This window comes from Oncorhynchus clarkii, chromosome 12, assembly GCF_045791955.1.
Source record: "Oncorhynchus clarkii lewisi isolate Uvic-CL-2024 chromosome 12, UVic_Ocla_1.0, whole genome shotgun sequence".
Lineage (NCBI taxonomy): Eukaryota > Metazoa > Chordata > Actinopteri > Salmoniformes > Salmonidae > Oncorhynchus > Oncorhynchus clarkii.
Genome location: NC_092158.1, coordinates 69,445,192 through 69,459,658, shown reverse-complemented (window position 1 = coordinate 69,459,658; position 14,467 = coordinate 69,445,192). Strand labels below are relative to the sequence as shown.

The 14,467-nt window shown below is 41.8% G+C and overlaps 2 non-coding genes across 2 annotated transcripts; one reads left to right on the top strand and one right to left on the bottom strand.

The window, feature by feature from the left end:
• Nucleotides 1-5,594: 5,594 nt before the first annotated feature.
• trnac-gca (transfer RNA cysteine (anticodon GCA)) lies at nt 5,595-5,666 on the top strand. The gene has a single exon. It is a non-coding gene; the product is annotated as a tRNA-Cys (tRNA).
• Nucleotides 5,667-12,610: 6,944 nt separating this feature from the next.
• Nucleotides 12,611-12,682, bottom strand: trnac-gca (transfer RNA cysteine (anticodon GCA)). The gene has a single exon. It is a non-coding gene; the product is annotated as a tRNA-Cys (tRNA).
• Nucleotides 12,683-14,467: the final 1,785 nt, after the last annotated feature.

The window sequence follows — 14,467 nt, the reverse complement described above, 5'->3', positions numbered from 1 at the left end:
CATCCTATTTATTGAGTAATGGTTATCGGTGCAGATAATATTGGTGAACTGATATATCGGTTGGGCTCTATTTGTGTATGGGTGGGGGGGTTGAAGCGGGGGGTAGCTGTGGTACCACAAAAGCACTCTAATAATTAATCAATTGCAGTTTTCAAAGATAATCACAAATGGTGGGCAGCATTCATCACTGACAATTTATCACAGTAGTGTCAACGTGCATGTCTTGGTTTGGTAGTGACCATTATCGTAGAGATACACCTTCTGGTCTGTCAACTGGTATGATGGTGTGGTGGGGAGCTGTGAGATTAATGATATCATCCCATCTGTTGGTTTATTGAACAGCGGTTGGAACCGGTTCAGGAAACAGAACCGAAAACCGGAAAATAACACAATTCTTCAAGAAACAGAAACGGAACCTGGAACGAAAGTGATCCATACTGTTTGAAAACAGAACCGTTATTTTAAAAGCATGGGAAATGGTTAATAATATTCCAGGTATTGTTTTTCTAGTCCTACAACAAAACACCTATGCAAAGCACTCACTCTGTCCCTCAGAAATGTATTCCAGTGTCTGTCTGCAAGCTGGGTATCTTAACCTTTCCTGTACGTGTTTAGGCTACCTGCCCCTCCCCCCTCCAAAGCATAGGCTACTGTACTGATGTTACAAGCTTGATTCAGAAGATAGGGAGAGAGATTTTTTAATTCGCTACAGTTGAAGTCGGAGGTTTACATACACTTAAGTTGGAGTCATTAAAACAACTAGTTTTTCAACCAACAAATTTCTTGTTAACAAACTATAGTTTTGGCAAGTCGGTTATGACATCTACTTTGTGCATGACACAAGCAATTGTTCCATCAATTGTATACAGACAGATTATTTCACTTATAATTCACTGTATCACAATTCCAGTGGGTCAGAAGTTTACATACACTAAGTTGACTGTGCCTTTAAACAGCTTGGGAAATGCCAGAAAATTATGTAATGGCTTTAGAAGCTTCTGATAGGCTAATTGACATCATTTGTACCTGTGGATGTATTTCAAGGCCTACCCTCAAACTCAGTGCCTCTTTGCTTGACATCATGGGAAAATCAAAACAAATCAGCCAAGCCATCAGAAAAAAATTGTAGACCTTCACAAGTCTGGTTCATCCTTGGGAGCAAATTCCAAACGCCTGAAGGTACCACGTTCATCTGTACAAACAATAGTGCGGAAGTATAAACGCCATGGGACCATGCAGCCATCATGCCGCTCAGGAAGGTGACGCATTCTGTCTCCTAGAGATGAACGTACTTTGGTGTGAAAAGTGCAAATCAATCCCAGAACAACAGCAAAGGACCTTGTGAAGATGCTCTAGGAAACAGGTACAAAAGTATCAATATCCACAGTAAACCAAGTCCTATATCGACATAACCTGAAAGGCCGCACAGCATGGAAGAAGCCACTGCTCCAAAACTGCCATAAAAAAGCCAGACTTCAGTTTGCAACTGCACATGGGGACAAAGATTCTACTTTTTGGAGAAATGTCCTCTGGTCTGATGAAGCAAAAATAGAACTGTTTGGCCATAATGACCATCATTATGTTTGGAGGAAAAAGGGGGAGGCTTGCAAGCCAAAGAACATCCCAACCGTGAAGCGCGGGGGTGGCAGCATCATGTTGTGGGGGTACTTTACTGCAGGAGGGACTGGTGCACTTCACAAAATAGAAGACATTATGAGGTAGGAAAATTATGTGGATATATTGACGCAACATCTCAAGACATCAGTCTTTGTTAAAGTTAAAGCTTGGTCACAAATGGGTCTTACAAATGGACAATGACCCAAGCATACTTCCAAAGTTGTGGCAAAATGGCTTAAGGACAACAAAGTCAAGGTATTGGAGTGGCCATCACAAAGCCCTGACCTCAATTCTATAGACAATTTGTGGGCAGAACTGAAAAAGCGCGTGCAAGCGAGGAGGCTTACAAAACTGACTCCGTTACACCAGCTCTGTCAGAAGGAATGGGCCCAAAAACTTATTGTGGGAAGCTTGTGGAAGGCTACCCGAAACATTTGACCAAGTTAAACAATTTAAAGGCAATTCTGCCAAATACTAATTGAGTGTATATAAACTTCTGACCCACTTGGAATGTGATGAAAGAAATAACATTCTCAGTAACAACTCTCTACTATTATTTCACATTCTTAAAATAAAGCGGTGACCCTAACTGACCTAAGACAGGGAATGTTTACTAGGATTAAATATAAAGCTTGAATATGTTTTATTCTGTTTTGTGTTTAAGTTTTCCTGTCGCCCTCCAGAGTTAGCAGATTTATATAATGAGATGAGTCAGCCTCCAGTATTTATGCTGCAGTAGTTTATGTGTCGGGGGCTAGCGTCAGTTTGTTTTATCTGGAGTACTTCTCCTGTCCTATTCGGTGTCCTGTGTGAATTTAAGTGTGCTCTCTCTAATTCTCTCTTTCTCTCTTTCTTTCTCTCTCTCGGAGGACCTGAGCCCTAGGACCATGCCTCAGGACTACCTGACATGATGACTCCTTGCTGTCCCCAGTCCACCTGGCCGTGCTGCTGCTCCAGTTTCAACTGTTCTGCCTTATTATTATTGGACCATGCTGGTCATTTATGAACATTTGAACATCTTGGCCATGTTCTGTTATAATCTCCACCCGGCACAGCCAGAAGAGGACTGGCCACCCCACATAGCCTGGTTCCTCTCTAGGTTTCTTCCTAGGTTTTGGCCTTTCTAGTGAGTTTTTCCTAGCCACCGTGCTTCTACACCTGCATTGCTTGCTGTTTGGGGTTTTAGGCTGGGTTTCTGTACAGCACTTTGAGATATCAGCTGATGTACGAAGGGCTATATAAATAGATTTGATTTGATTAAATGTCAGGAATTGTGAAAAACTGAGTTTAAATGTATTTGGCTAAGGTGTATGTAAACTTGAGACTTCAACTGTATATAAGAATGGATTCACTTTTTTAATGATAGTTAAGGATACTATAGGCCTATAAATCACATTGGATTTATTAACTACAAAAAGCTAAGAAGGATTTTTAATTCTGGTGCCACACTGCACACACAGGCATGTTAGCTAGCTAGCTAGCTCAAACGACATTCAAAGTTCCTTCATAGAAGCCGCTCCTTCTCGGTATAATTCTGTGGAACTAATTCATATAATGCATGTCATAAGATGCCCAGCACTTCAAGCCTCCTCCTCAACCCTCTCTCGCTCTCTCCCCACCCGCAGAATTTCAGTCGCGTCTTGCGCCATAGACTACAATTGTCTGTCCATGACGCATGTAAACAACTAACTTGCCTGCTCTATCCGCACTGATTGGTGGACTAAATGAATGAGCTAAATGTAAAAAACGGTTGATTTCACAGGTTAAAAAAGTAACAGAAATATAATGATATGAACCAGTACATTTTTGGGTTTCGATCTGATTCAGAACTTTATTTTGCTGGTCAGAACAGTGGAACGAAAAATATATATTTAAAAAAAATGATGTTCAGAACAAAACGACTGGGAAATAATAATTTAGGTTCCAACCCCTGTTATGTGATTATTGAGGAAGCTGAGTTACTATACTGTAGATCCTCCTTATCTAGGGTTGTGATTGAAGTGTTGCAAAATGTGTATGTGCAGAAGAGCGTATCTCACCTGTACATTTTGAAAGTTCTATGGTGTCATCCCTTAACTTTAGAGATGATCTGTTATGTGTTTTAATAATCCAAGCAGTTAAACGAGAGACTGTTGAAGGATTGATCCATCAATACAAAATTGGGATCAATACTGATCAATATCATTGCCTCACCATGGTGGATCAGTGTTATTGGTATCTGTGAAATATGCTGATCTTGTGTGTGTGTTCTGCATATTGCCATCAAATTATGTATTTTTTACAATGATAAAATGTGTCCATCCATACCTGTGCCTTGAGAGGGTTCCCGTACAAGAGTGGTTTTGTCTTCCCTGCCTTTTCTATTGGTACTTTCTTATCTGAGAAAACTGAGAAACCATGACAATGCCATCTGAGCCCCCTGCCCATAACAAGCACCTAATGGTCCATGAGAATGCTGCCCATTGGAATCTGTTGTTCCGTTGACATGGCAATGGACAGGAGAGGGAGTCTTGTCTTGATGTAAGGTACTATGACTATGTGGGACTGTGGGTGAAAGGACTTGTGAAGAGCAGGAATGATGAAAGGAAGGAAATCCATATGATGATGATTACCGAGCTGATGAGAAGAATAAGGCCTACTCTCCTCTCGTTGTTACTCTGCTACTCCCAGGGGTCAAGAGCTGGGGTCACAGTTAATGAGGTTCTGGATCTTGCTTTATGGAGACGCATCATAATTCAAATATGTGTTTGAGAGACAGAGGAAAAAGAGCGACAGCGCATCATTTTTCCTTTGATGCTGGTTTGGTCTGTTTATCTCCCTCAAGTTGTGTTTGCATCATTATGTGTCTCTCTGGCCTGTCAAATCTATAGAAAACCCATTTTCTGTGAAACACGACCCTCAAAGTCACTGGACTTTGGCTCAGAACTGTGCTTTCTCCATTCTGTTAGAATTAAAAGAGAGAATTTAGTGTGAACTTTCCTAGCTGTGCCCTCTGGCTTTTTCAATTCCCACAGCTCCTCCTGGCTTACATGGCTCTACGTTCCATAAGCGGCTGAGTGAGAATTGCAGGGCAAGCTTTCCCCGACACTGAGACAGAGCCGATGGGGATGAGTGGAGGACACTGTAGCGTCCTTAAAAATTAGACCAATTCAGCATGCTTTTAGTCAGAGAGCTTTTCTTTGTTGTTCTTTGTCTCTCTACTCTGTAAATACAGGACTGTTGAGAATCAGCTTCTTGGCAGAGGGTATTTACAAAATAAAGTACAAAGACATTGGATACTGCTCAGTTGAGACTTTATAAAATAAAAAAAACATCGCGTTTAGAAAAGTTTATTAAAGTGGCACTCCTACAATATAACAACATTGACAATATATCTCTTAGATGAAAACAACAACATTGGAGACTACCCGGGAAGAGTCTTGAGGAACTATAAACATCCATGAGACAGTATCATAAGCTTTTGTTGTCAGCCGTATTCAAACCTGCACAGGAACCTCAATGGATGTCTAGTCCATTGGCTTAACCACTCAGCCAGGACAACCTGATAGTCTTGACACAGAAACAGTGCCCTGATGCTTATTGACTTTTCAGAAGCAGCATGGTCACAATGCAGGGTCTCGGTGTGTGTGTGTCTTATTGTTAGGGTTCAGCAGTTCCTATTCAGAATGACTGATGGAAAGGTGTGTTTTGTGTGACTGTATCAGAGTGCCAGTTTGTATGTGACCACCACGCAGCTTCCTTTGTTTGCTATTGTTTGCTCAGCAGAGCAGTGCATGGCCCATGCTACAGTGTGAAGTTAAGTGGCTCTCTGTCCTCTGGTGCTGTTGACACACACATGCACACACAATAACCGATACTCAATGAGAGAAAGGAGGTGGTTCCCCAGTCTGATCACATGGCCCTGGCAGTAATCACATGGCCCTGGCCTAAAACCAACAATACAATGATAACACCTCTGTTTGCACTTTATTGCAACAGGGGGTATAGCTCAGTGGTAGAGCAATTGACTGCAGATCAATAGGTCCCTGGTTCAAATCCGGGTGCCCCCTCATTTTCTCTTGGATTTCTGTAGTAGTCAAATGTCACAATACAATTGCTTTGATCATGTTTTCTCTGTCTCTAGTCACTTATTAGATCAGATAACCCCGCGATATCAGTCAGTCAGCAAACAGCACCGGTGAGAACGGAGATGTTTGACAAATGATTGCTCTCCCCCTCCATCTGGGTCCTCATCTGTCAGGGATCGCTCCATCCTCCTCCTGTCCATCTGCAGGAGCGATTGCTTCTGCCTTCCAATACACCTTTCAAAACAATACGTTTTTCTGCCAACTTTAGCATCCCGACAACTTTTTGCCAACTTTTCGTTATATGTGAATGGTATTGCCGGAGACAAAGCCTCTACTTTTATTTCCGCCAACCGACTTAATAATCATAATCATAATTGCGGTAAAGTTCTGCCTACGGCTTACGGCTTATTTGCTGACAAGACCGCAGGTGCCATCGCGTGCATGTTGATTTTGTCCACCCACACCAGACAAGATCAGGTCATGCAGGTTGAAATATCAAAACAAACTCTGAACCAACTACATTCATTTGGGGACGGGTTGAAAAGCATTAAACATGTATGGCAATTTAGCTAGCTAGCTATCGCTAGCTAATTTTTCCTGGGATATAAACATTTGGTTGTTATTTTACCTGAAATGCACAAGGTCCTCTACTCCGACAATAATCCACAGATAAAAGGGTAAGCCGAGTTAGTTTCTAGTGATCTCTCCTCCTTCAGGCTTCTTCTTGTTTGGACTTTATATGTCGGTTGACAACCAACTTTAAGGTGCATTAACACTACCAACTGGACCTCAGTTCATCTTTCAATCACCCACGTGGGTAAATGCTCCTAAAAACTAAGATGCGAGACTTGCAGCACGTCAAGTGTCACAAATAGAACCAAGTTCTATTTGAGCGCTTGGCTACCCAGGCACTCGTTGACGTGCGCGAACTGTATGGGTGCAATGAGAAAACCAAAAAGAGACCATGTTTGTATGCGGCTTTATTAACTCAATAATATACAGTCCCAGTCAAAAGTTTGGACACACTTACTCATTCAAGGGTTTTTCCTTATTTTTTACTATGTTCTACATTGTAGAATAATAGTGAAGTCATAACTATGAAATAACACATATGGAATCAAGTAGTAACCAAAAACGTGTTAAACAAAGGAAAATATATTTTATATTTTTTAAAGTAGTACGCTTGGCCTTGATGACAGCTTTGCACACTCTTGGAATTCTCTCAACCAGCTTCACCTGGAATGCTTTTTTAGTGGGACAATCATTTAACATGCAAAACTGAATGACGGGTCGCCACTGCTATAATGTAGCCTAAATCAAGTAGCCCTATTATTTTTGCTTGATCGCATTTAGGCAACTCCAAAAGCCTGCGGAGGTTGTGAAATATGAACACGAGACACACATGCTCTTGAAAATATAGATTGCTATTATTCTCTATTAGTATTATGAAGATACTCTCAATGTAAGACCCTACGCCTACTCCCTAAGAAAGCAGAGTGAGGGTAGGAAAGACCTAAAACGTGGAACAAAAAAGCATAGACTTGCCTTGGGCTCTGTTTCAGAATATATATTTTTTATATGAAAGCAGTTCCACATGTTGCCTTGACGCAAGCTGTGTGGTAAAAATATTATTTGTATTTTAATCTGTTATATTTCATTATGTAGCCTACTGTAAAATATGTGTGTTGACTGTGATCAGGGTAGCCATGTCTGTTTAATGAACAAGATACCTATTGATTTCATGTGCGTGGCGCAACTATGTAGCCAATAGGCTGGACAGACACCAACATCGGCCACGTACTGCCACTCTTAAAGTTGCCGGCATGTGCACTGGAGATAATAATCTGGTAAAAATGGGACAGTATGGATTGGATAAAAAAAAACATTGGCAGATATTTTTTACAGGCAACATACCGTAAAGTCTGTCTGTACAAGTCTCATTTCTCAAACTCTTCTCCCTGTATTTCAAGGCTCACTGTAGAGAAATCACTCTCCCCCGGCTTCCATCCATGATATTGTCCTTATTGAGTATCCTCCCCTACATTTTTTATTTAAGTTAACACTATTACTCCCCTTTTGAATTCTTTATCACTCCACCTTTAGATCTTTCTCTCCAATCTCAGAGAAATGGTTCCCGCTCAGATCTTGTATCCAATCTTTGAGCAATTTCTCCTCTCGCTGAGCCTAAGTGTGGATATGAGAGCTTGCGTCCCAAATCGCACTCTACTCCTTTTATATAGTGCCATTCGGGATACACACAGAGACAGCAGTGATAGTTAAGGGAGGACTTTTATCACTCGCCCAGCTTGGTAATTGGACGTGTTCAATGGTGTCGTGAAGCCATGCAGTAAGAGGAGTCGAAGGAGAGAGCCAGCCTTCATCATCCAGATGGGAGAATTAAAGTGAATTAACAGACCGAACATTCAGAGAACCCCTGTGGAGTAGAACACCCTCTGTGTGGCATTTAACAAAGCAGACCTGCATCAGCTCATCCAGTATTGCTGGGGAGAGCGGCAGAATTAACTTGAATTTGAGTCTCCGATTGAATCGAACCATAAGAGAGAGAAATAAGAATATGACTACATTGGTATGTTACACGGGCAGGCATGTTATTTTCCTGATGGAGGTGGTGAGTGGGCGTATGACAAGGCGCCCGGCTGGAAGCGATGTGTGTAACAGCCGTGCTCTGCTCGACACTGCAACACTGATGAAATCCACTCTGTGGTCTATTGATCTGGCCTGCAGTTTGATTTATGTTGTCTTTAAAAATTCATTAGGTTGAGGCATGGGGGAGCTGCAGGGCAGCGGGTGCTCCTGTAGGGCACATTTGTCTATGTTTACAAAGCCACCAGCATTGACTCAGCAGCAGGAAAAGACACTAGGCCAAATGAGTCTGTGTGTTGTTGTTACTCTGTACACACACACACACACACACACACATGATTTGAAATCCCTGTAGTATTGAAGTGCATCTGTTGCTCTATGCCCTCATCTCGGTGTGACTACGTTTGCTATTGATTCCTGCATGTACCTAGAGCTCTGCACTGCTGCTACCTGCACCCATAAATCACATGACGACTACAGGACGACGACCCCGGGGACTCACTCCCATCAACCCCTACATCCATTTGAACGTGTGGAGATACTACAGCGTCGGGTCAAAAGTAGTAGTGCACTATGTAGGTTGCCATTTGGAATGCTGACCACATGTTAGAGTGAGGCCACAGAGGAGCAGGCAGCACACAAAGAGTTAATGATCATCAGAATAGAGCAAGTCCCCCCTCATAGGGAAAACAGCAGGTTGATGAGGGGTGCCGTTTACTATCAAGACACGCTGTTAATTAAGACCGCATGCTTCAATTAGCTGGGTAGTGCTTAAAGGACGTATTGAGAAGGGGCCTGGGGTTAATGTTCTACTCGGGGTTAGAGGGAGAGAATGGACTGTACGACAGGGGAGGGAGAGGGGGAGAGAGTACTTGCCTCTAGTAAGAATGCTGCAGAGGGAAGCCTTGACTTGCACATGAAACTCTGCCTGCCTGGATGTTGGCTGTTTGAAGCAGGGAAATTAGAATTTGGGTACGGCTGTGCTCCTGCCTCAGCCCTGGATCTCGCCCACTCTGCTGTGCCAGAGTGGGAAGAGTTCACATAGACACACACTGCTCCACTCCAGCACAGAACTTGCTTTCTTCTGTGTGTGTACACTCTTAGAAAAAAAGGGTTCTGGAATGGTTCTGCGGCTGTCCCCATAAGAGAACCCTTTTTGTTTTAAGGTAGAACTCTTTTGGGTTCCATGTGGAGCTCTTTGTGGAAAGGGTTCTACGTGGAACCCAGAAGGGTTCTACTTGAAATCAAAAGGGGTTCTTCAAAGGGGTTCTCCTATGTGGAAAGCCGAAGAACCCTTTTTGGGAACCATAACAATAACCTTTTTTTCTGAGTGTTTGTGTGTGTGTGCTCTTACACAGCTAAGAAGTTACTAGAGTTTAGTATGAGAGACTCCTTCATTGAAGATGGATGATTGTCCAGCAGTGTTCTCCAGGAAGGCATTTGTAGCTCTGTTGAAGGGGGTGCTTGTGTGCGTGCATGACTCCAGTTGTATTGTGTGTGGGGGAGTGCATTTACACGTGTGTGTGTGTGTAAGAAGCGAGTGGTTTATGCGTAGAGTAGATTGCACGTGTATAAAAATGGGCCCCTGGCTTTCTAATCACCATATTATTTTCATTACTGGGTTCAATTGAAAAATGGCACCTCTGGTTGCATGTAGCAGGTTACATAACACAGCTGTTCTTCCTTCCTTGGAATTTGCGTCACATCCCAGATATCCCCAAAGGAAACTTTTCAAAATGCTGTTTTTTTCACCTGCAGAGATAAACAAAGAGATAAGCATGGCGTGTGTTTGTGGAGAGGTCCGTCAGCCAGTGAGTCAGCAAGCCATCCAGCCAGTCAGTGAGAGCCTTATGGAATAATGAGTCCCCATTGTTCTGAAGCTTAGATTTTTTTTTTTATCGCTTTGGAATTATTTTTACAAGTATGTGGCACATTTTCACAACTCTTAGTACAAAATCAATGAAATGCAACTTAATGATATCTTTTAATTTAGTAGTTTTAACTACCAGTTAATCCAATAGCAAACAATGCAAGATACGTGTTTCAAATCGCCCTTCGAAGTGCTGAAAGTAATATGCTACAGTACTGTAAATTATAGTAGATTACACAGTTCACATTAGGTGATGCACTTACATTACCTAACAAAATTGACAGAAAATCTATAGTTTCCATAATATCTATCCGATGTGTGATCAATGAAGACATTCTCTACAATGGTTTATGCAAAAAAATAAAACAATCCATCATATATAATTGCGACATAGTTGTACTGTCTGTAAAGAAAATATATATAAAAATTTAATAAAACAAATTAAATTAAAAAGAAATCAATGTTTATCATGCATTAATTTGCATCAAGCCCGTCTTGAGCATTTGGCCATAAATTCTCATCCACATCACAATGAATGTCCTCATTGTTCATGCACTCACCACTGCCCACTCCTGCTGGTTGGTCAGCACATGGCCACGACCACCACCCGGGGGTCTTCTATCAATTCTGAGGGTAAAACAGAGTGTACTGTCAATAGACAGTATTAATAGACAGTATTATTACAGTAAGTTTTGTGAATCTGCATTGCAATATGTCATTTACTGTAAATGTAATGGTTGAGCATTGTGCATATCCCGCAGACTTACCGCTTTTCTCGCTGAAATGTTCTCATGATCAAATTGACATGGTCAGCGACAATGGCGCGGACGACATCAGGCAACAGTTTCCTGCCGTCTGCTTCCCTCTCTCTGATGTTCACCTCTTAGATGTGGCCCATGCCCACCTCTTTGACGGGCCCCTTGTCCACGAGCTCTATGATTTCTTCCTCTGCCTTGCTGTCTATTCTGCTCCATGTTGAAAGAAATATCAAGTGGTTCACTCACACACACCCTTTTAAATGGTGACCAAATGTGGTTACCACTATGTGGAATCAATTAGCAATAACAAGTAGTCATTATGTATGGTTATCATGTATCATACACGTCATTTAGATGTTTATACTTTACAAACACACTTTTTTTCTGTAGTTCTCAAAATCCATATACAGTATAGTAGACAAACCAGTTTAAAATCTATAGGTTTACTTAACGGTTAAGTGATTAACCAGTAAGAGCAGTTGGATTAAGTGATGGTTAAGTGTATTTAAACAAATGAGAAGAGAGTCATGTGTATGGTGAGCATTGCATTGGGAAAGGCAATTACTTTATATGAAAGCTATTTCTTGATGGAACACGGATTAGGTGTGGTGAAAAAGTTACTGTGTGATTTTGTGTGTTGTACTTAGTCAATTGAAAATGTGCTTAAAGTTTTGAAGAAAAAACACTTTTTGGTGATCTGTTTTGAGTTATGGGATGGACCATAAGTGTTAGACTTTTCTTCAGGCTGGTCAGTGTGTGCATGTGTATCACCAAATGTTTATCCATCCCCGAGACTGTAATGGAAAACAGTAAAAAACCTCTGAAACGTTTTACTGCAGCACACTGTAAATGATGATGAATTCTGAAAAAATGTCTGTTTTTCAAATGGTACTGTAATTCCACTCCACAGAATACAGTACCGTATCTTTGGAGGGCAAAAAACTTTCGACCACTAGTGGTTGCATGTTATTGTTGTTTTGGGCTCATTAACATATTTTGAGGTGTGCCTTGTAGGAGGCCATATTCATTTGCACCTGTGAGTGAAAATGCTGTACCAATTAACTCCTATGGTGGTTATAATGCCCCATCAATTTAAAATGTATAGTGGACATATTGGAGTGGCATGTTTGAGCAGTAAATGTAAAAAAATGTGTTAATTGTTTGTTTTTTCTTTTGATTTGATTAACTTAAGTTGAATTGATTATTTATTGTTTATAATTTAAGTTTAACTGAATTTGATTTGACATTTTTACAACCAAATAACTGTACCTGAGCACTCTGCCAATTTGGAAGCCTTTGTTAAGGCCTCTAGAAGTGCAAGCGATATAAAACATTGCATATTTATTAATACACTGTACTGTGTAAACACTTTACCGAGCAGACAACCTGCTTGAACCAATCCCTTGTAATTAAAGTAAAATATGTGACTACAAACCCTTCCCCTCAATGAATTGAATTAGTTCTGATTACGGTAGCATTGACCTTTTTAATGTATAATTTTACGCTATTGGACTGTGTGTCATTAGACAGTGCTTGCTTTGATACCATATTTATATTACAGTAACTGTATTGAGATATTGAATACAGAACTTTACTTGCCACAGGCTGCCTGTAAATCATGATCAAATTTACAGTAACCCTTTTACAGTGTACTGTTGTCTTGTATTTTTTATATGAAAATTTAAGAGAAAATGAGGGGGCACCCGGATTTGAACCAGGGACCTATTGATCTGCAGTCAATTGCTCTACCACTGAGCTATACCCCCTGTTGAAATCTTGCTGCAAACAGAAGTGTTATCATTATGTTGTTGGTTTTAGGCCAGGGTCATGTGATCACAACTACCAGGCCAGTGCACCACCCTCTTTTCATTCTTTCAGGCTCAGGTCACTTCAGTGTGCTTCTCAGGACACAGAGTTCTCACAGACAAAACAATCAGGTTGTTGTGGCTTAGGTGATGGACTAGAAAGCCAACATTTACAAAATAAACTAAAGTAAAAAACAAAACACAAAGTAACACAAAATAACAATGTGGGGGGATACAGATTAGGTCATTTGTACATGTAGGTAGGGGTAAAGTGACTATGCATAGATAATAAACAGCAAGAAGCAGCAATATAAAAACACATGAAGTGGCAAAAGACAGAAATAACTGCACAACTCTCATCTCCTTCCCCCTCACTCCCTACCTTTAACATCAGTGGTGTTCCCCTCAAAGTGGTACCCCATTTCACCACCCTAGGTGCTTCTGTCTCCCCGAAGTCCACACTCTGTCAATAGAGTCTCTGCTTCCTTTGGATGCCATCGTGCCAGGGTCTTAAAAAATCTAAACCCCAAGACCCAAACCAAGGTGGCAGTATACAATGCTGTTTGTTTCTCCACCCTGCTTTATGTCTCAAAGACCTGGACCCCGTATAGGCGCCACATCAACATCTTGGAAGCCTTCGACATCAGGTGCCTCCAATGCATCTTTGGGATAACCTGGGAGGACAGACTATCCCATAATGAGATTTTGTCGACCTGTATCGAAGCAAGCACGGCTAAACGACACCTCTGTTGGCTTGGCCACGTAATCCGAATGCCTGAACACTCCACGCCGAGTTCTCTACGGCCAACTGAGTGCAGCCAAACGCTCTGCGGGAGGTCAAACAAAAGCACTTTAAAAGGCCACCGCATGGACCCGCTGAAGCGCTGCAACATTGATCCCTCAAGCCTGGAAACCCTTGTACTCGACAGGTCCACATGGCAGTCCACCTGTGCCAGGGAGGTTCAGCACCTGGAAGGTGCCATCCTATAGAAGAGAAGTGAGAAACGCACCCAGAGTCTCCAACGCGGAGCTGGAATCACGCTATCAGAATTCCAACATACGTATCCCACCAGCAGCAGATTATGCAGCTCCCGCAACGGCCTCCACAGCCACATGAAGTGGCATCAGGGCCAGAAGTGTTGATCCTAACCACCCCTACCCCAATCACAAGAGGAGCATTTGTTATCATTGTCAACGATGGACAGTTTGTGTGTGTGTGTGTGTGCGCGTGTGTGCGTGCGTGTGTGTGTTCTCATTGAACGTTTACCCATCTCTAGCGGACTAAACTCCACTCCATGGTGAAGGATGTTTATGATGAACTTCACCAACAGAGTGGAGCAGAGACCAGGCGTGGTGGAATCTAGCTCTGACAACATTGGTTAATTCTTTAAAAATATATATTTAATGAAACACCGATGTATAAGGAAACTTAAGGAAACTTCATAGGAAGAAGGAACACTCAAGAACACAGTTCTATAAAAAAAACTTTAAGTTTGTCAAAGACCTCTTCGCAAAGGAAAAGTGCGGAATCCTAAAAACTCCAAAGCCAGAACTGGAAGAACATCTGGAAAAGGTCCACCAGGACATGAAAAGGCATGAGCAGATAATCATCCCACATAACATCCCACCTATTCAACCACCAGAATTCAATCTGGACACTGACCCTCCAAAATGGAAGGAAGTAGAGAACGTTGTCCGAAGAGCAAGAGTGGCCTCGGCTCCTGGGCCTAATGGAGTACCATACAA